General features: G+C 37.0%; 1 protein-coding gene across 1 annotated transcript in view; it reads left to right on the forward strand.

Annotated features, from left to right (window-relative positions):
* LOC106871154 (uncharacterized) overlaps positions 1 to 741 on the forward strand; it is a 589,447-nt gene that overhangs the window by 447,076 nt on the left and 141,630 nt on the right. The window lies entirely within an intron of this gene.

Raw genomic sequence — 741 nt, forward strand, 5'->3', positions numbered from 1 at the left:
CCACACCTTACAAGATAGCAATCTGGGAGTCGCACCAATGGATTCTTCATGGTCGAAAATGCCCGGAATCGGCTATTTGTTTTTTTGTTTTCTTATCATTGCTTCCTAACACGTGAATTTTTGCATTAAGGATAATTTTAAACCATAAATTCTAACAAGTTTCAGGTGGCCATTATTTGCAAACATGAGTTCAGTCCCCTTCTAGCGACGGTGCAAAGACAGAGAGCAACAGAGATAACAGATTTTTTAAATTTCCTCTTTTTACTGCTCCCTTTATCCACAACTAATTTGCATAATTGCTGAATCCGTTGCTCTACTCATACCCACATATAGCTGGTCGTGCGTGAACATGGCAGACAGCAGTAGTTACCAGACCAAAAATCATCACTGTTCACTGTAGACACGCTCCTTCGCAACCGATCAGCTATTATTAAACAATGTTACGAAACGCTCCACCATGGCCGCAGTCACATGACAGAAACAAGTAAAGCAATAAAATCTATGCCATTTTCATCCCGAGGAAGGCCGGGTACCTCTGCTAGTATATATATATATATATACATATATGTACTCGCACTTCGTATTAATTGTTGTTTATGTTTTGTGACGTCCTGTGCCCACATATGCATATGTATATAGGTAAACATGTATGTACGTATACGTATGTATATATGTACACACAGACACACACACTTATATATGTGTATATATATATATATATATATATATATATATATATAT

Source organism: Octopus bimaculoides, chromosome 23, assembly GCF_001194135.2.
Source record: "Octopus bimaculoides isolate UCB-OBI-ISO-001 chromosome 23, ASM119413v2, whole genome shotgun sequence".
NCBI lineage: Eukaryota > Metazoa > Mollusca > Cephalopoda > Octopoda > Octopodidae > Octopus > Octopus bimaculoides.